Source organism: Macaca mulatta, chromosome 8, assembly GCF_049350105.2.
Source record: "Macaca mulatta isolate MMU2019108-1 chromosome 8, T2T-MMU8v2.0, whole genome shotgun sequence".
In the NCBI taxonomy this organism is placed as follows: domain Eukaryota; kingdom Metazoa; phylum Chordata; class Mammalia; order Primates; family Cercopithecidae; genus Macaca; species Macaca mulatta.
The window spans coordinates 40,504,157-40,524,753 of NC_133413.1; the positions used below are offsets into that span (position 1 = coordinate 40,504,157).

General features: G+C 48.4%; 2 long non-coding RNA genes across 2 annotated transcripts; both read left to right on the forward strand.

Moving 5' to 3' along the window:
- Positions 1-7,663: 7,663 nt before the first annotated feature.
- Positions 7,664-11,303, forward strand: LOC144330773 (uncharacterized). The gene is made up of 2 exons (XR_013397251.1): positions 7,664-10,292; positions 11,098-11,303. It is a non-coding gene; the product is annotated as an uncharacterized LOC144330773 (long non-coding RNA).
- Positions 11,304-13,757: 2,454 nt separating this feature from the next.
- On the forward strand, positions 13,758-18,337 carry LOC144330774 (uncharacterized). The gene is made up of 2 exons (XR_013397252.1): positions 13,758-17,722; positions 18,064-18,337. It is a non-coding gene; the product is annotated as an uncharacterized LOC144330774 (long non-coding RNA).
- The last annotated feature ends 2,260 nt before the right edge of the window (positions 18,338-20,597 follow it).

The following is a 20,597-nucleotide window of genomic DNA, read 5'->3' on the forward strand; positions in this document are numbered from 1 at the left end:
CCAGAGTGGATCTGGATGCTGGGCACACTGTGGTACAGTGGAGGATCTCCCTGTTCTCAGGTGCTCCCAGCCCACTGACACTTGTGAATTGGCTTTGCATTTGCAATTGTCTTCCCTCCGCACAGGGCTAGGAGGTGGGTCAGTGAGGTGCTATTGCGATTCCCAGTGTGGAGACAGGTGGCCCGAAGCTCAGCATCTTAGTGGTTTGCCCACATTCTTGCCATCATCTGGTGGGACTTAGGTTCAAGTCTCACTTTTGCCACTGTGACCTTGGACAATTTTCTCCTCCATGAAACACCAGCGTCAGTGTGTTACTATCAGATTGTGTGACATAGCATATGTCTGGCATATAGAGGGCATGGTACAAGGCGAGTTTCCTTCCTTCCTTCCTTCCTATTATTGTTATTATTATTATTATTAGAGACTGAGTCTTGCTCTGTCGCCCAGGCTGTAGTGCAGTGGCGCAATCTCAGCTCACTGCAATCTCTGCCTCTCAGGTTCAAGCAATTCTCCTGTCTCAGCCTCCCAAGTTGCTGGGATTACAGGCGAGTGCCACCACACCTGGCTAATTTTTATATTTTTAGTGGAGGTGGGGTCTCACCATGTTGGCCAGGCTGGTCCTGAACTCCTGACCTCAGGTGATCCGCTCACCTCAGCCTCCTAAAGTGCTGGGATTGCATCATTCACTCAGTTGCCCAGGCTGGAATGCAATGGCACAATCATAGCTCACTGTAGCCTCCAATTCCTGGGCTCAATTGATCCTCCTGCCTCGGCCTCCTGAGTAGCTAGGACTGCAGGTGTGCACCACCATGCCTGGCTAGTTTTTATTTTTTGTAGAGGTGAGGTCTCACTCTGTTACCCATGCCAGTCTTGAACTCCTGGACTCAAGGGATTTTCCTGCCTTGCTGCCTTGGCCTCCCAAAGTGCTGGGATTACAGGTGTGAGCCACTGCACCCAGCCTAGTTTTCCTTTGCTTGGGTATAGTAGCACATCCTATGTCTATGTAAATGTCCCCAAACATTGATTGAGGTGAAAATTTCTGCTTCCACCCCTCTCCTCTTGCCTTGATTATGAGGGTGAGAGGGGAGGGGTGGGGTGGGGGAGGAAGAGGGTGCAGTCACAGGGGTAGGAGAGACATCTGGGGCTTTACTAACACAGGAACTCCATCCTGGCTCATCCCAGTGGGCGGAGGTCGGGCAAGTTGGTATCCTGCCCCGCCTGCTGGCAGAGGCAGCTTATGGATTTGGTGACAGATTCCTCCCAAGAGATGAAGGCAGCAATTGTATGCTTAGTGTAGAAAAGATTCCAGATAGAGGAAATGTTTTCAATGGCAATAACCCTGAGATAGAGTATTTTCACCGAGTCAACAACAGGTATCAGCGCCGGCTCCCTTTGATGGTCCTGTGAGCACTTGTAAGCCTCCAAAGCTGTTCTTGGCACAGAGAGACCATGTCTAAAAGCTTTCATACTCTTCTTCACTGGAATCACCCCTCCTGTCTCCTGGAGGGATTCCTACTTACATTCTTGGACAACAAAGGAAGTTAACGGAATCCTGGTGGGTAAGGTCCCAAAGCAGGGAGATCATTTTCACATAGCTCCATGGATGCCTTCCCCAGGCTCTGCACTGGTTTTCAAAAACATCTGATGACCAGATTAAAAGGGGTCTCTGAGGAGTTTAAGGGGTTTCATGGGGAGAAAGGCCCTCCTCATCTGGTTATCAGAGTTTCAGAGGATCACTCGGCACTTGCGGTCTGCAGAGATGGACTTGCAAATGTTTGCTTGGTGGCCGTGGAAGGCAGAGGCAGGGCGGATCAGGGAAGGGGGTGGAGGGCCCAGAGAAGTCGCATGAATAGGGTTGTTCACGATGATGGGTGGCCGCACGCCAAGGTTTTATTTGATGCTGTTGAACACTAAATGTGAACAAGCAGTGACCACTGGGCGTTGTGACTCACTCCTGTAATTCCAGCACTTTGGGAGGCCAAGGTGGGAGGATCACTAGAGCCCAGGAGTTCAAGACCAGTCTGGGAAACATAGGGAGACCCCATGTCTTCAAAACATAAAAAAATTGGCCAGGCATGATGGTGCACACCTGTAGTCCCAAGCTACTGATGAAGCTGAGGCAAGAGGATTGCTTGAGTCCAGCAGAGTTGAGGCTGCAATGAGCCAAAATGATACCCCTGCACTCCAGCCCGGGTGACAGAGCAAGACACTGTCTCTAAAAAAGAAAAAGTAATGACTGTGAAGCAATCTGGCCAGTCAGAATGTGATGGGGTGGGGGTTGAGGGTGAGATTTGGAAATTGGAGGTGGGGACGGTGCTGGTCTGGAAACATCTGGGGAGAAAATTACCCTGTTGTTTAGAAGCATCTTCCATCCTGCCTTAGAATTTTTTTGGGGGGGTGGTACACAAGGTGTGTTTTATTTTTCATAATCATAGAAATAATTTTTAGGATATCCCAGGGCACACTGGAGAATTTGGCAGTCTGATTGGGGGGGTTCCCTCAGACACCAACGTAGTACATGGGCGCAGGGTACCTGGGTTCACAATGCAGCTTGTGGCTCGGGCCCATCTTGTGGTGGCTGTTCCTCCACATCAGTGCTGTGAGCTCAAGGATGATGGGGGTAGGGAACCCTCCAGGCTCTTAGGAAATTTCACTCTACTTCTGCTCAGTGGTCTCTGGCGGGCCAAATGTTCTCCTGAGTCTTTCTTTTCTTCAGCTTGGCCTTACCAAAGCCAGCGATTTCCCCTATGTCCAGTTGGTGATTTTGTTTGTTTGTTTGTTTATTTATTAGAGGCAAAATCTTGCTCTGTCATCCACGCTGGAGTGCAGAGGTGTGATCATAGCTCTCTGCAGTCTCCAATGCCTGGGCTCAAGTGATCCTCCTGCCTCAGCCTCCCAGGTAGCTGGGATTATAAGCATGCACTGCCATGCCTGGTTAATGTTTTTTTGGTATTGACGGGTACTTACTATGTTGCCCAGGCTGGTCTTGAACTCCTGACCTCAAGCAATCCTCCCACCTCTGCTTCCCAAAGCATTGGGATTATAGGCATGAGCCACCGAGCTTGACCTGCTATGTTCTTAAAACAATCCATGGAGGCCTGCTCTGCACCCTTGCTCTGAGTGCTCCCACTGGTTCGGCTGTAGTAGGAGACCTGCCTTAGCAGGCAGCCCAACCCTGGATTTTCTGGTACTATCAGAGCTGGCTCAGGGAACCCACCCTCAGCCCCCAGGTTCTCTCTAGCCTGTGGTTGGTGTCCCCAGGCCAGTGTCCGCTTGGTGACACCACAGCGAGGCAGGGCAACATGGCAACTCCCAGGGGTGGGGGAGCAAGGTCAGAAACAGAAGCTGTAATTAAATCTTTTTTTACCCACCCTCATCCCCAGCAGGAAGTTATTCTTGGTGCTCAGCGAGGGGGAAGGAGGGGCGGGATGTGAGCAAAACGGCTGCTTTTGACCTCATGGCCTTCCTGGCGATTGGGTGGAGAGGTTTTTAAAGATTGAGGAAGAGATTTCCTTGAGCATCTTCTGAAAATAGAGACTGGGGCCTCTAGTTTGGCTCCTTCTGGACTCAACTGCTACTTTTGGGACAGAGAGAAGGCCAAAGCCCCATCCTGGGCACTCAATGGCTAATCCCGTCGACTGCAGCTTCCCTGGCGCCTTCCTGTGGACATGGGTTGGGGTTGGATGGGGACAGTGTACTGGGGAGGCGAGTGGGGCAATTCCTCCAGGGTGGGCGGAGGCAGGGGTGGGCCGTGGCCAGCGAGGGTCTTGCGTTTTCCAAATTGGTGGCTTTCGTTTGGGCTGAGCAGGCCTTGGAAACCCGCTTCAGCATCAGCACCTCCTCCTCCTCTTCCCCTGGGGTCAGACAAGGGCCCAGGCCCCAGGCCTGCAGATGCTGAGGAGAGCAGAACATTAGCAGCGTCACCAGGGCTTCCTTCCGGGCTTTTCTTCCAAGGGCCCTTGGGAGGAGCCCCGTTCCTCCTCCTGCATCCCCCTGTGCGTTCTCCACTCTATCAATTCCTCAGCACTCTCCTCTTTCCCCCAAAACTAGAGCCAGGGCCAAGGAAGTGTAGCCAAGAGGACGACTTGGTTTGGTCTCCTGCGGAAGAGATTCCAGCATCTCCCATTCAACAAAAGCCAAAGTCTACAAGAAATAGGACGTGAGGTTTCAGTTCTTGGAACAGGGACTGCAAACCCTTCACCTTCAAGAAGAAAAATTACCAGACACGAAGGGAGCTACCTCCGAGGCGAAGACTCAGGATCCCATTCTGCTCCAGGTACTCTTTGGGGCTGCATTCTCTTTCACTTGCATTTTTTAAAAAATAAAAAGCCAATCTCCATTTCATCAGGATCATCTGTCCCCTTCAGTTTTCTTCCTTTTTAAGCTCCCGCTCCCCACCCCCACCACCTGTATACACGCATCCTATCTAAAGCCTATGCACGCATACACGCGTCCTATCTAAAGCCTATGCACGCATACACGCGTCCTATCTAAAGCCTATGCACGCATACACGCGTCCTATCTAAAGCCTATGCACGCATACACGCGTCCTATCTAAAGCCTATGCACGCATACACGCGTCCTATCTAATGCCTTTGCACGCATACACGCGTCCTATCTAAAGCCTATGCACGCATACACGCGTCCTATCTAAAGCCTATGCACGCATACACGCGTCCTATCTAAAGCCTATGCACGCATACACGCGTCCTATCTAAAGCCTATGCACGCATACACGCGTCCTATCTAAAGCCTATGCACGCATACACGCGTCCTATCTAATGCCTTTGCACGCATACACGCGTCCTATCTAAAGCCTATGCACGCATACACGCGTCCTATCTAAAGCCTATGCACGCATACACGCGTCCTATCTAAAGCCTATGCATGCATACACGCGTCCTATCTAAAGCCTATGCATGCATACACGCGTCCTATCTAAAGCCTATGCATGCATACACGCGTCCTATCTAATGCCTTTGCATGCATACACGCGTCCTATCTAAAGCCTGTGCATGTATACACGCGTCCTATCTAAAGCCTGTGCATGCATACATGTGTCCTATCTAAAGCCTGTGCATGCATACATGTGTCCTATCTAAAGCCTATACATGCATACATGTGTCCTATCTAATGCCTTTGCATGCATACATGTGTCCTATCTAAAGCCTGTGCATGTATACACGCACACACCCGCATTCTATCTAAAACTCAGGCATGCATACACGTGCAATGCACCCATGTGTCCTATCTAAAGCCTATGTGTGCATACATGTGCACACACACATCTTTTCTGAAGTCCACACACGGTTTGATGCCCTTCAAGGATTGCAGTTTTTCAGGAAGAATTTCCTCATAGGTCTCCCCCATCCCACCTTAGACACACATTCAATTTGGGTGTTCCTTGGCCTCTCTATAGTTTTTGCTGCTGTTGTCTAATTTCTCTTATATAAGAACTCTCACCTGTGTTATTTTGTATTGTGATTGCCTCCCTCATGCCCATTCTTTCTATCTTTTGGTAATAAGGTAACTCTTGTACCCTGCTTTTACTTGAGGAATCTACTCCTCTGTTTATGTGCTTTGTGGAAAATCAACTCTATCCTGAGCTCCAAGTCTGGGGAAAATGGCTTTGGCATAAGAAGTAAGAGCCACAGAAATTGGTTGAGGGGTGAAGATGTTACCAAATTCAAGACAATCAGTTTGGGAAAAAAATTTATTGGCAGTTTCTAGGTAAGATGTTTCCTTGATGTACTGGGAGGTCTCTGGGTATGATGGCCTGTTCCCCCTGAATTTGGAGGGGGAAGTAAGAAACCTGGGTGTTTTGGCTACTGGCATTATAATAAAGCTAATCCTGCAGAAGGCAGAGCTGAAGGGCAGAGAGAAACTGGATCCTTGATGCCATTGGTAGAGCGGTTGAATCAAACTGAACCTGAAGCCAGATCTGGCCATGTGTTTCCAGTCACATGTCCCTGTAAATCACTTTTACTATTTAGGTCAGTTTGAATTGGCTTTGTTGTTACATGCAGAGAAGTCCTAATGCACTCTCTTTTTCTGCCCTGATTTTTTCTTCTCTCTCTTATTGTTCCTTTCCCCTTCCCTTTCTGTTAAATGAGGGTTTGCCTCTGTGACTTATCCTTGTTGTCATTTACAAACTGGGTGACCTCATTTATGACTGCAGTTTGCCATTGTCTTCCAAATCTGTAAAGTTCAAGGTCTAGGCAGGAATACCTAACAGTTTTTTTTCTTCTCTTCTTTCTTTTTCTTTTTCTTTCTTTCTTTTTTTTTTGAGACAGGGTCTCACTTTGTCACTCAGGCTGGAGTACAGTGTTGTGATCATGGTTCGCTGCAGCCTCAATCTCCTGTCCCATCTCAGCCTTCTGAGTGGCTGGGACCACAGGTGTGCGCCATTATGTCTAGCTAATTTTTTTATTTTTTGTGTGAGTGGGGTTTCACCATGTTGCCTAGGGTGGTCTCTAACTCCTGGGCTCAAGCAATCCTCCCACCTCTGCCTCTCAAAGTGCTGGGTTTACAGGGGCGAACCACCGTGCCCAGCCCTCTAACAGCTTTCTAGCATCTCTTATTCATCCCACAAAAAAACCCCAAGAAACTCACCCCGCAGTGGCGTCCTTGTCTGTGAGGGCAGCAGCCTGAGCTGAGCCTCCCCTGTAGGGGGACACTGTAAAGTATCTAAGGCCTTCCTGGGGTGCTCCCCCATGCCTAGGGTCACTGCAGGAGATGATTCCAAGGAGTGACTTTCCTCTCCAGGTTGAGGCGGGAGGGAGCGGCAGTGAGGACCCTGGAGGTCACCCCGGTAGCAGCTGCAGGTGTGAAGAGGAACCAGGCAGGAGTTATTGTCCTCACTACCAGGTTCACTGAGGCAGTGAAGACCACTTTGATCCCTAGAATTCCCCAGAAAACGCTTTTTGCTGGGGATACAGGGAAACTTCTAGGCTATTAGGGGTGCGAGGAAGGAGAGTAGAGACAGGTGCTTTAGGAGGAGAGAAGCTCTGTTTGTCCTCTCTGCCCCTCCCCTATTCAAGGGCCTGGTGCTGCCTCCCTCATGAGGCCTTCCCTGACCACCAGCTGCCCCTCCCCCTGGCCACTGTCACTCCCTTTGGTTTGGGGGAGTGGGCCACTCCCTTTCTCTTTTAGGCAGGTCTGGAGGCCTGCGTGCTTGAGGCTTCCACATGCTTATGGGTTCAAAGCGGGAATGTAGGTGTGGGGGAGCCTGGCTCTGATCAGCTGATCCAAGGGCAGCCGCGGCTGGCAAGAGGGCACCAGTTTTGAATTATGAGTTCTGAATGATGATGGAAACTACTGATAATAACAACCACATGATGAGGACTCACCGTGATGCCTAATCCTCTCTCCAGCAGGCCGTCTTAATGAGGTTGCGTTCTGTGGGGAGGGCGGGATTTTGAATGAGTGTCTGAGAGCCCCCACCTCCAGCTCCTCCTCCCACTCCTGCAGTCGGACGTGGCAGGAGACTTCTCAGTGCGGCTTCAGCCTCAGCGGCAGCATGCTCAGAGGCAGCATGCTCAGAGGGCCTGGGGGAGGGGAGGCAGGAGGCAGAGCTCTGACACTCTGCAGTAGTACCACCCTTTCCTGTGCTCCCACCCACTGTGCAGGGGAGGCCTTGCTTTCTGGTCGCCAGGGAAGCAACGAGGCATCGGCCCAGGACAGCAAGGGCAGGAAGGAGCCTGGGAGAAACAGAAGTCAACAAGCAGCAGATCAGGAGCCTTGTGGAGCAGCCTCCGTCTGCCCGGCAGCCACAGATGTGGCCTCAGTGACCGCCCAGGGCCTCTCCCCACTCCAGCGGCTGCTGTGCTCCTGCCAAGGGCCCACGGGGGCAGCAGCTGTGTGTCATCCCTGCCCTTCCTCCTCCTCCCTCCTTGTCTCCCTCCTCCCTGCCTCCTTCCTGCCTTCACCATCTCTAAGCACCTACCCTTCATCTCCATGGAAGAAAGCTCATAGAATGACTATTTCCAGGGACATTTGAATTTTATGAGTGCTTCTCAAGCCCCAAAGGCAAAGGTAATGAAATCATATTGGTGGAATCTGAGAGGCTGTTTTGGAGGGGACTAGAAGACAGGAGGGCCTCCTAGGCTCCATTCTGAATAGACATGCCTAGATCATCCCTCTCTCCTCCTTCCCCATTTCTCTTCCAGGGGTTTCCCTGGGCTAGGCCCTGGGCTTGACACTGGGATGCAAAGGAACTGAGTCCTGGCCTGAAGGAAGGCCTTGCTTCTGCCAACCCTGCAGAAAGTGCTGCTTTTCCCAGAGAGGCAGCAGGGCTCCTGCTGGAGGTGGCGCTGGGAGTGAATTCTCTGCTCTCTTGTGGTCTCTCTGATGAGCTCCTTCTGGAGTCGGTTCAACCCTGGTGAACTGGGGGTTCCCAGTCCCAGTTTCCTTAGAGTCAGCTTTGTCAGGGCTCTGGTGACTGTGGAAGGATTTGTGACTGGAGGCTGAGTCCAGGGCCTGGTGTAAGTGTGGTGAGGCTCCTGTGCACGCTCAGAGCTGGGGACGGGGGACCTCTGATGTCCTCCCTAAGACACAGTGAGACCCAGAAGCTCTCAGCTCTGTGCTACCCTGGTTTTGGTGACTTGGAAAAGGCTGGTGAGGGGTAAAAAACAGAAAGTCTGGCCTGGCCCCGGGCAGGTTCCCTGAGCAGCTGCAGGCTGTGGCCTCCTGTGCTCTGTGGGCCTGAATACAGCCCGTGAAGTGAAACCTCAATCCCAGGACAGCTCTGCCAGCACTCACCAGCCCCTGCACACAGTCCCACAAGGAGATCCTGCTCTGTCCTCATCCTGCCCCTGAAGACCCTTCCTCTCTGTGGCCCACAGGACTGGCTACATAATTTGCTAAGCCCAGTACAAAATGAATACGTAAGATTCCTCCTTAAAAAATTAAGGATCTCAAGATAGCAACAGCAGAGCATTAAACCAAGTGTGGGGCGCTTCCGAGTGCCACAGAGCCAGCTCTGGCTGCGCAATATTTACTTCTCAAAGGGGGACTTTGGAAACATCACGGGAACAACTCTAAATGGGAATTTTCAGGCCCTGGTGACAGGGGGCAGAGGAGTTAGGCCCACCTGATACTCTCAAATTGCACCCTGGAGACTAGGGACCACCTATACCAGTTCCCATCATAAAAGGTAGCTTCCTTTGCTTTTCCTCTTTCCTGTATTCCGCTGTGGGTATTACTCCTGTATTTCATGTCAGGGGTGCAAGGAAGGAGGGTGTGTGTGTGTGTGTGTGTGTGTGTGTGTGTGTGTATGTATGTGTGTGAGAGAGAGAGAGGAGCAGGTGGAGGAGGAAGGATGGGATGGAGTTCGGTTTTCTATTAACCTCTGCCCCACTGCTATTCCTTCGGGGGGTGTTGTGTGCAGTTCTTGTTGTTCCGGTGACCTGCAGCTCCAGGTACAGTCTCTTTCCTGCTTTCCCCTCTCCACGGTGGACTCTGCTCATCCTCCCAGCTGCTTGGAAGGGAAGATAAACACTGCAGAGTGCAGGAGCGCTCATGCTGAGAGCAGAGAAAGAGGTTTAATGGGCTTGTTATCAGGCACCTGCTGAGCAGTCCTTCTCCCAAGAAGACAGGACTGAGAGATAAATGACCTGGCCCGAGCAGCCTCCTGGTGGGAAGAGAAATGCCTGGAACAGGAAGCGGTGAATCCATAGACCAGGCCGGTCATAGGGGCAGGCGAAGATTTGCGGGGAGAAAAGCAGCCCTCCCTCTGCACAGTTGTCAACCATCCAAGGTACCAATCAATATAGAAATATTTGTTGCAGGTCTCCTGGGCTCCCAGTGTTGCAGAGAATGCAGAGAGGCACCCATCTGGTCCCTGCCTCCAATGAGCTCACCATCTAGTCGGGAGACCCGACCGACCTGACCTCACCTCCTTGAGGATTGGGGGTGCGGACTGTTCACCTGGCAGGGCCTGGTCCATGGATGAGACTGAAGAAAAACTGATCAACTGAATGAATTAAACTGAAACAGTGGTGGCAAGGAGTAGAAACGATGACCTCTTCAGAGTTCAGACAATAAGATTCAGAATGACAAAAGAGCATTCAGTTCTCTTTTTGAAGAGTCTCTTTAGCTCTCTTTGGTTGAAGGTAGGACACTGAAAAAAAACAACAACAACAACAACAAAAAACCAGGCATGGTGGTGTGCGCCTATAATCCCAGCTACTTGGGAGGCTGAGGCACGAGAGAATTGCTTGAACCCCAGTGGTGGAGGTTGCAGTGAGCTGAGAGCCAAGATTATGCCATCGTGTTCCAGCCTGCGTGACAGGGTGAGACCTTGTTTCAAAAAAAAAAAAAAAAAAAAAAAAAAAAAAAAGGCCAGGCACGGTGGCTCACACCTGTAATCCTAGCACTTTGGGAGGCTGAGGTGAGCAGATCACTTGAGGTCAGGAGTTCAAGACCATCCTGGCCAACATGGTGAAACTCTGTCTCTACCAAAAAATACAAAAAACAAACAAACAAACAAACAAAAAACCTGGGCGTGGTGGCATGTGTCTGTAATCCCAGCTGTTCAGGAGGCTGAGGCATGAGCATTGCTTGAACCTAGGAGTCAGAGCAGTGAGCCGAGATCATGCCACTGCACCCCAGCCTGGGTGACAGAGTGAGACCTTATCTCAAAAAACAAACAACAAAAAAAGAAGAAAGTGGGACACTATTAAAGAGAGAGATTTCGAGTTGCATCTTGAGGATTTGGATTGTGAGGAGCGGGAGAGAGCAGAGTGTCAGGCAATGCAGGGTAGAGACTGAACGCTGACGTGTTGGTGTTAGGATGACATGGTTTCCCATGCTGGCTCACCTTTGAATAGCTGTGTGGCTGGGTGTAGGTTACTTAACCTTTCTAAACTCCATTTTTCCATATGTAAGATGGGGACGAATAGTACCTACTTCATAGGATTGTTATAAGGCTTACCTAAAATATCCTCTGTAGGGAAAACAGAGTTTTGCTGAAAATCCAACTCATAAAAGGCAGATTACCTAGAGAAAAGGCATTCAAATTTATTTTATGTGTGTACAGGGGAGCTTTCAGAATGACGACCCATGGATACAGGGCTAATTGTCCATTTTTATGCTCAGGTTCAATGAAGTATGGACAGCGGTGCAGAAACATGATGGACAAAAATAGGCTGATCTAATGCTGATAGATTAGTTATTATGAGTGGGAAAACCCAACAAAGCCTGTCTAGATTCTTCTTGGCCTCTCTGAGCAGCTTCTTTTCCATCTGGGAATGGAGCAGGACTTTCTCTAAAATGAAGGTCTTATGACCTACCGTCAAACAAGGTAGGTCAGATAATTTCTTTATGGCCAGTTTTTACATGCAAAGGTGAAGGGAAAGTTGGAGTAATGTTTTTAGGTTTTATGGCTGGTTTTGGGGAAAAGAGGTTCTGGTTTCTATGACCCGCTCTAGTTTCTATAGCTAGGTTTGGGGGTAGAATGGACTAAGTAAGAGACAGGAGAGCGGGAGAAGATCAGAGAAAAACTTTTGCTTTTCAGGTCTTTGTTTTGGGGTATTGTTTTCTGAGTCCCAACACCTCCATAAAGCACTTAGCATGGTGCCTGGCATATAGTAGATGTTCAATAAAGGGTGACATCTTTTATTACTAACTACAAAGACATAAGGCAGGAAAGCTCAATAGGTTTGAGTAAAAGACAATGGTTTCTGCTTCACTAGAGAAAAAAGGAGTTTAGGAAAAAGAAGGCTTTACATTTTATGATGGGGCTAGACTGCTCTTGAATGCCAGGTTTGGAAAATGAGGTTTTGTGGAAGAGGAGATAACAAGACTTAAGTCACTCTTGGAGATCTTGGAGGGTTATTCCTTTTCTTGTAACTAGTTCTGTCAAGTCATTCTCGCATTGGTATTAGAATATATATAGTGTCTCTCTGTGTGCACTGTACACTTTCTTCCGATTTTTAAAATTTTCAGATGTAATGAATGTCATCTAAATTTGTAAATAACCAGGAAATCTTTGGGCCGCATGAGCGAAGGGATTATTAGAAATGAAATAAAAAAAAAAAAAAAGGCTGGGTGTGGTGGCTCACACATGCAATCCCAGCACTTTGGGAGGCTGAGGTAGGCGGATCACCTGAGGTCAGGAGTTCGAGACCAGCTTGGCCAACATGGTGAAACCCCCATCTCTACTAAAAATACAAAAATTAGCCTGGTGCGGTGGCGCTGCCTGTAATCCCAGCTACTTGGGAGACTGAGGCAGAAGAATCACTTGAACCCAGGAGGTGGAGTTTGCACAGTGAGCTGAGACTGCGCCACTGCACTCCAACCTGCGCAACAGAGCAAGACTGTCTCAAAAAAAAAAAAAAAAAGATCCTAGAAATTTAAAAAAATTATCTTGATTCAAGAGTTTGCCTGGATTTTGCTTTCAGTAAGGGTTAAGAAAGCATGAAAAGGCGTGCCATTCCCACTTCTGTTTCCCAGTGGGGGATGCCTGGGGAGTCAGGGAGAGCCCCTTGCCATCCTCCGAGCTCTTTAGAGTTGTAATACTCAAGAAAGATACTTCTTTATGCAGGACCTTCACAGCAGGCCTCCTTTCTAGAAGGTAGCCCAGAAATAGACATTACAATGTAAAATATGCAACTCCTTTGCCCAGGCATCTCTCTACTTCTGGGAATTTATCTTAAGAAAATAATCAAGAAGAATGTCTGTTTTTGACTTGTTTAAAATAGCAAAGACATGAAAACAGCTTAAATATCCATTTACATGGTATTGATTTTTAAAAATGGAAGTTTTGGGCTGGGTGCAGCGGCTCACGCCTGTAATCCCAGGACTTTGGGAGGCCGAGGCGGGCAGATCACAAGGTCAGAAGTTTGAGACCAGCCTGAACAACATGGTGAAACCCTGTCTCTACTAAAAATACAAAAATTAGCTGGGTGTGGTGGGGAGGGGTGCCAGTAATCCCAGCAACCCAGGAGGCTGAGGCAGGAGAATAGCTTGAACCTGGGAGGCAGAGGTTGCAGTGAGCCAAGATCACGCCACTGCACTCTAGCCTGGGTGACACAGCAAGACTCTGCCTCAAAAATAAATAAATAAATAAACAAACAAATAAATAAATAAATAAAGGGGCCAGGTGCAGTGACTCACGCCTGTAATCCCAGCACTTTGGGAGGCCAAGGTGGGTGGATCACCTGAGGTCAGGGGTTCGAGACCAGCCTGGCCAGCATGGAGAAACCCCATCTCTACTAAAAAAAATTAGTCGGGCGTGGTGGCGCATGCCTGTAATCACAGCTACTCGGAAGGCTGAGGTAGGAGAATTGCTTGAACCTGGGAGATGGAGGTTGCAGTGAGCCAAGATTGTGCCATTGCACTCCAGACTGGGCAAAAAGAGTGAAACTCCATCTCAAAAAAAAAAAAAAAAAGGAAATTTTATTCAATGAAAATATTAAGTAAGCATTTATTAAAAATTATGGCTCAAATCTACATGTATAACCATCAACAGTTATCCTGTGAGAAGACTGTCAAAGTATAACGAGTGTTTCAGGACAGTATATTTGAATGACCAAATTCATGTATGTTACATTTATATTTACATACACATTAAAACTCAGGAAGGGTATAAACCAGCCTATTATAGTGGTGATATTTGGGAAAGGGATTATGAGCAGATATTGGGTGTTTACTTCAATATTTCTTTCTATATTATAAATTTTAAAATAAATATATTTTAAAATAGATCTGATATTTCAGATTTGAAAAAAAGTCCTTGCATCTTTTTTGTAGGCTTGAAAAAAAATTAATAAATGGCTTGAAAAGTAGCTGATTTGAGAGTAAATAATGTGACAAGAGAGATACCAGAGAAGAGAAGGTGTCTGGATGGTTGGCATAATTAAAATCAATATGGATCGTAAGAAAATAATTATATTCACTGTACAGTATTTTTGAAGATTGCTTCTATCAAACCTACAACTTGTGAGTAAAGCTAAATGTGTAATATTCACACAAATGTTATGAGGATGATTCATGTTGCTCCTCCCTCTGGCTCCCTCTGGCTGCTTTAGGCTTGGGGGGTCCCCTGTGAAGTTGGAGCTGAGTGGGATCTAGGACTCAGACAGTGCTCACTGGCTCTGTCTGCCAGTGACACATTTCAAGAGGGCAGATCCCACAGTGAACTCAGTTGGCTGGTGGCTCCTGAGAAATGTGCCACTCCAGTCCTTTGCCAGGTTCTTGTCTTGGCACCAGCAGACACCTTCGCCCCATACCTCAACAAGCAGGTATTTAATTGGACACTTAGTACATGCCCCGCTGAGCTGAGGACATAGATCTGAAGGGAAAGAAGCATGGTTGGCCTCAAAGAGCCTGTAACTACCCACTTCTAGGGTGTGGGCAGAGCTGGCAATGTTAGAGCTGCAGTTCACATAGCAGGCTGCTGGCCAACCTGTCCATTACTGATTCAAGAGTGGTGAGGTGGGGGCAGCACTGGTGAGGATGATACCTATCCTAGAGATGATTAAGTTGGGATGACATGGTTTCCCATGCTGGCTCAACTTTGAATAGCTGTGTGGCTATCTCACTCCTTGGTGGAGGCACCAGAGCTGTGATTTCTGAGGCAAGGATGTGGTCCCACTGGGAATTGGAATGTCTGAGGTCGTTTGAGGCCGCATGGTGACTAAAAGCAGGGGTGATGGAGACTGACCAGCTGGGGTTTGATTCCTGGCTCTGCTGTTTACGAACTGTGTGGTTTTGGGCAAGTGACATAAGCATTAAGCTCTAATTTCTTCACTTGTTGAAAGAAAAAAAAGGAATAACCACAGCATGAGGTCATATAAGTGAAGCACTTTGCATCAAATTTAGTCTGTTTAATAACTTTTTCATGCCAGCATCATTGTGCCTATTTTACAAAAAGGGAAACTGAAGCTTATGAAAAAGGTGATATCTAACTCCAAAGCTCAAGCTCTTGCTTCTACTTCTGTACTTCTACTTCAACCTCTATCCCAACTTCATTCTGACACCCACGCCTTCTCCTATCTAGACCCCTGAACGTGTCTCCTGTCCCACCCCTCTACACTCCGTGCATGACTGTACAAGGCTGTAGTCTATACGACTATACCATCTTATTCAACCTGCTTTTACATTGTGTGTAAAAGACAAGCTTGAACTCTGGTGCCCTTGAACAGAGCATAATTAGGAGACTAGAGAGAAGTGTTGGGGGGAGTCCAAAAAGGAGAGTGAGAATAAAATGATGGCTTGAGAGCGGTGACTTCTAAAAAACAGAGGAACAATAGCATGTGTGGCACTGAAGATTCAGGAGAAATGGGGGGGAAAAGGCCGTGTTTTCTGAATGGAATGGGAGCCTGGAGGACTGGATTCTGAGGAGCCTCCCATTACCTCGGCTTGGGAGAGAACGGGTAGGTGTGAAGTGGACAAGGAAAACCAGGTGTCCTGGAGCACCATGCAGGTAAGGTGTGCCCTGAGAAGGGGAGTGCTCAGCAGACCAAGGACAGGTAGAGGCACTGACAGAAAGGGCACAAGGCTGGAGTCTAGTGACATCACATCCCCAGCATTGGAAGATCCTAAATTCTAGGGTCACACAGGGATATCTGCATGGAGAATAAGGTGTTATGAATGGATTATTTTTACATCTCAGACTTGTCAGGATTTTATTTTGGAGCTTGATTCTTCCATTTTCTTCTGTTTCTTCTGTCATGTATTCATTTTCTCTGATGTCAGGCAAGCGAGGACCTCTCTAGGAAAGGAATATACAAATTGGCTTCCTGTCCAGGGATTCATACATATATAGCCATTATTTTTTAAAATAAAGATTGTTCAGAAAGTTTAAAAGCACCTGCTCTTAAACTGGCCTGCATGTGTGGTTGAGGACAGTTCCCAGATGAAGGAGTCGTGCCGAAGGGGAGGATCATGGTGCAGGAGAGAGGCCTCTCGAAAATCAGTAGGCAGGGGATGGAGGTAAAAGGGTGCATCTCGGAGCTGTTGGCTTGACTGGAGGAGGGTTTTGCTGGGAAGGCAGGCATGGCTATGGGATTTATAGAGGCTTAGGGTAGTGTTTGACTTCACCCCTTCTCACTGTGTGCTGGTGTGAGAGCCTCAATTTCCTCTTTAAGTAGAGATCATAGTAACTTATACAAAGCAACTGACCCATGGTTGGGTGGAGACCAGCTACTCCACAAGAACAGGCTGGGCGCTGTGACTCACAATTGTAATGGCAGCACTTTGGGAGGCCAAGGTAGGATGATCGCTCAAGCCCTGGAGTTCGAGACCAGCCTGGGCATTATAGTGAGACCCTTTCTCTACAAAACAATTGTTTTTTTTAAAGTAGTCAAGTGTGGTGGCATGTGACTATAGTCCCAGTTACTTGGGAGGCTGGGGTGAGAAGATCACTTAAGCCTGGGTGGTGGAGGCTGCAGTGAGTCATGATTGTGTCACTAGACTCTAGATTGAGTGACAGAGTGAGACCCTGCCTCAAAAAAAAAAAAAAAAAAAAAAAAAATGCTGGCTTTCCTCCCCTTTAGAGGATTCTCCAAGGCCAGGGTATCTGTGTGGCAAAAATCTTGCCTCCTGAAATGCTTGAAAACCAATGAATAGTTAGTCAAATTGCAACATTGCCAGCGTCCTCCCCTGCCGACTCCTGCTTTCTGGCAAGGCCTACCTGGTTGACTTCTTTCTGGGCAGGTGTGATGGCAGGCAGCAGATGGCCAAGTTATTTTTAGCAACCTGCAGAGGATGACGTATGTGACTCCCAAGGCCACATACCTGGACCCGTGCTTATCAGACATATGTGCATGGATTCAGGGTGCAGTGAAGAAGAAACTTCAGTAGGATGATGTCAGGAAAGCCCACTTCCTGGGCCAGACAAAGCCTTAGCTGGACACAGAGGTTGAGGTCCCAGACTTTGGAAGTTGGTTTCTGAAGGTGCCACCTTCTCACATGGCTCTGTGGCTTCACACGTTCCGTCTCCCCCTACACTGCTTGTTCTTACATCCTGATTGGTGATTTCCTACCAATCTTCTCAAACCTTTTCCTGATACCTTCAGGCAGAATTCAACACCTCATGTGGGCTGCCATGTCACCTCTGTCACAGTTGTTAACACAGACTACTGCAATCATTTGCTTTTTTTTTTTTTTTGAGGTGGGAGTCTCACTCTGTCGCCCAGTCTGGAGTGCAGTTGTGGGATCTTGGCTCACTGCAAGCTCTGTCTCCCGGGTTCACACCATTCTCTTGCCTCAGCCTCCCGAGTAGCTGGGACTACAGGCGCCTGTCACCATGCCCGGCTAATTTTTTTCTATTTTTAGTAGAGACGAGGTTTCACCATGTTAGCCAGGATGGTCTCGATCTCTTGACCTCGTGATCTACCAGTCTCAGTCTTCCAAAGTGCTGAGATGACAGGGGTGAGCCACCGTGCCAGGCCAATCATCTACTTCTTAAACCAAACTGAGACCTTGCTGGGGCCAGGGGCTGTGCCTCATTCGTGTGTGTAGTGCCAGGACATTGAACAGTACTTGGCAGATGGTGGGTGTTGATGAATGAATACATTACATAAATTTGTCAATTTTGTGACATCTTTTCCTTTCTCTCAGCCCCCAGAAAGTGCTCTACGATTTTGCATTAATTTCTTTTTAAGTGAAAATGAATTTGAACTGCTTTTGTTTCAAGAATTTCACAGCCACCCACTGAAGCCACTGGAGATCTGAGGAATCCCAAAGACAAGAATGGGAATCTCTCCCTTACCCTTAGGTTAGGAGATGATTGTCCCAGACTTCTGTGTGGTTAGCAGGATTGGGGTAACCCAAGGTGGGTGTTTGGGCTCAGAAAACAATACCCCCCCAAAATGAAGGCCTCAGAAGCAAAACTTTTCCTCTGGCCCTCTCCTGTCCCCCTGGCTCTGCCTCTCATTCTCCCCTGAGGCTGGCCAGAGAAACTAGAATCCCTCTTTTCCATGGCAGATCATAGAAACCGGAACCCATTTTCCCCAAAGCCAGCCATAAAACCTAAAAATGTTACTTTAATGTCCCCTCTGCTTTTCTGTGTAAAAACTCACCATGAAAAATTATCTGATCGAGCTTGTTTGACAGCAGGGCAGAAGATCTCCTTTCCAGAGAGGGTCCTGCCCCACACCCAGAAGGAAATGCTGCTCGGAGAGGCCAAGAAGATTCTAGACAGATAGGCTTTGCTGGGTGTCCCCAGTCAGTCCATCAGGATGGACTTTTTGTCCAATCCTATTTCTATATGGCTGTCCATACTTCGTTGAACTTAAGCATAAAAGTGGACAATATCCCCTGTATCTTTGGGTCTTCATTCTGAAGGCTCCCGTGTATACACGTTAAATAAATTTACATGTCTTTTTTCCAATTGATCTCCCTTTTGTGAGTTGATTTTTCAGAGAACCTTCAGAAGGCCAAGGGTTTCCCTTGGCCCCTAGGTGGGGGTAACCCAAACAACATGTGTCAGCTGAGCGCTGGGCCTGACCTGCCCTCCACGGAAGTGCCTGTCTTGGATTGACCATTGGACCTGCCCTGGACGGAAGTGTCTGCCCTGGATTGGCTGCTGGACTTGCCCTTGACAGAAGTGCCTGCCCTTGATTGGCTGCTGTGGGCTGGCTGGGCTGGGGCTTCCACAGAAGAGCTGCCTTCTTGAAGGGTTAAAGCACCAGCTCCAGGAAATCAGGGTCAACCCGGGATCTCCCATTAGGATTCAAGTGATGGTCTAACCTGCTGCGCCTCCTCCATCATGGGCTTGATGAACACTGACTGGATTTGTGCAGGCGTGGTGGCTCACGCCTGTAACCCCAGCACTTTGGGAGGCCGAGGTGGGCGGATCACGAGGTCAGGAGATCGAGACCACGGTGAAACCCCGTCTCTACTAAAAATACAAAAAATTAGCTGGGCACGGCGGCGGGTGCCTGTAGTCCCAGCTACTCAGGAGGCTGAGGCAGGAGAATGGCGTGAACCCAGGAGGCGGAGCTTGCAGTGAGCTGAGATTGCGCCACTACACTCCAGCCTGGGTGACAGAGCAAGACTAGGTTTCAAAAAAAAAAAAAAGAACACTGACTAGATTTGAATTTCCAAAAGTCTGGGACTGGCTCTTTTTCCCTCAGGGACCTCATGGGGAGGCCCTATCAGTGTCCAGCAAATCAAAGCAGAGTGACTGGCGGTAGCCCTCAGCTGTGTTTGAAGGCCTTCACTCTGGACTGGTGTGGCACTTCTGTTCTGGTTGCTAGCTAGTAGGTCATCCTGTGGATCGAGGATAGACTGACTCGGTCTTCATTGCCTCTTGGGGAGAGGGGTGGTCAGGATTTTCTGGAGTTAGAGTTTTAAAGATGCCCCAGGGAAGATGCCTGGAGAAACAGTTGTCAGAGGCGTGCAAACCAGAGCAACTCCATCTTGAATAGGAGCTGGGTAAAATGAGGCTGAGACCTACTGGGCTGGATTCCCAGACGGTTAAGGCATTCTAAGTCACAGGATGAGATAGAAGATCAGCACAAGATACAGGTCATAAAGACCTTGCTGATAAAACAGATTGCAGTAAGGAAGCCAGCCAAAACCCACCAAAACCAAGATGGCGACGAGTGTGACCTCTGGTCATCCTCACTGCTACACTCCCTCCCACCAGTGCCATGACAGTTTACAGATGCCATGGCAATATCAATTTACCCTATATGGTCTAAAAAGGGGAGGCATGAATAATCCACCCCTTATTTAGCATATCATCAAGAAATAACCATAAAAATGGGCAACTGGCAGCCCTCAGGGCTACTCTATCTATGGAGTAGGCATTCTTTTATTCTTCTGCTTTTATTTTTTTATTTTGAGACGGGGTTTTGCTCTTGTTTCCCAGGCTGGAGTGCAATGGCGCGATCTCGGCTCACTGCAACCTCTGCCTCCTGGGTTCAAATGATTCTCCTGCCTCAGCCTCCGGAGTAGCTGGGATTATGGGCATATGTCACCACGCCTGGCTAAGTTTTTGTATTTTGAGTAGAGATGGGGTTTCTCCATATTGGTCAGGCTGGTCTCAAACCCCCGACCTCTGGTGATCCGCCCGTCTCGGCCTCCCAAAGTGCTGGGATTACAGGCATGAGCCACCGCACCTGGCCCTATTCTTTTACTTTCTTAATACATCTGCTTTCACTTTACTCTATGGATTTGCCCTGAATTCTTTCTTGTGCGAGATCCAATAACCCTCTCTTGGGGTCTGGATCAGGACCGCGTTCCTGTAACACACTGACCATTTTAAGGAGAGGGCATGCAGATTACAAGTATGGGAAGAAAAATAAGAACTCAGCCCTAACCTAGACTCTGAAGGAGGCTCCTTGTGACGGTCTTGGAGCCTGATTTTGCAGAGCCTGGTTCTCACTAGGGCACTACCACCTGGGGCATGGGGACGTACCTGAAGTACTATCCTTGGATTTTCCTCATTGCATCAACAAACTGAGATACCAGAAGCTCTGAGAACATGTTACTTCAGAGGTTGAAATTATAGACTCATAGCAGTCAAATCGGCTATTTGCTGTAATAACTATTCTAGTGTGGTTGGAAAAGCCTAGTAAATGTTGCCCTTGTTTTGAAATCTTCCCCTGATCCCCACCCTGCCACCTCCCCAGTGCTGAACAGGT